Genomic DNA, 845 nt, shown 5'->3' with positions numbered 1-845 from the left:
GATTGTACACACAAATGTGTGCAAACGGTTTCGTTTGAAATTTGGATAAAATGAAAAATTTTTTGCAATTCTCTACTATATTTGGGATTTTATAATGCAGCGATTTTTTTTAAATTCGGTTTTAAATGAAGTTTGCCCTTTTTACGAAACTGAAATCATTTGTAATAAATACTATCGGCTGGACTCTTATTTATTCGTCACTTGCTTTCACAACGATGTTTCATTTACAATGTTGACTAAATCTATTTTATATGGTTTGTACTGTATCGTGGATGATCGTCGGGACATTATTGCCTTTGAATTTCAATAAAAATTGAATCGATCTATTGTATTATTATTGTTTATCGAATGATTGTTTAACAATAAAATTCTGAATTTCGAAATGTTTATGCATAAAGAGCTGAATAGTTGCCTTTGCCATACGGAGCAACATTATTTGTTCGTAGAAAAAATGTGCCTCTTGTTCTGAAAAATTTAACGATTTTTATTTCAAATATATGAGAAACGATTAAATGTGAAATTTAAATGGCATATTTTTGAATAAAAAAAATATAAATCCTTACTCTCTCGGTGTATATTCTCCCATAATAGCCGAACTTGACGAATCTAATGTTCCAAAACAATGTCGTTGCAGTAATATATCGGTAATTGGGCAAGGCACTGCAATGAATCCATTTGGATTTAGAATTGATTCAGCATAATAGTCGACCGAACGAAAATGACTGCATGCAACTGAAATTAGCAAAAAAAAAGAAAAATAAAGACGAACTTTTCCGCACGGTGGTAGTTGCGTTTTTTATAAGCAAGTTCAAAATAATATTTGTTCGATTTTTCAAGCCTTTCAA

Source organism: Contarinia nasturtii, unplaced genomic scaffold, assembly GCF_009176525.2.
Source record: "Contarinia nasturtii isolate CC-2019 unplaced genomic scaffold, AAFC_CNas_1.1 Cnas_scaffold_630, whole genome shotgun sequence".
NCBI lineage: Eukaryota > Metazoa > Arthropoda > Insecta > Diptera > Cecidomyiidae > Contarinia > Contarinia nasturtii.
Note: the sequence above shows the minus strand (reverse complement) of the source record.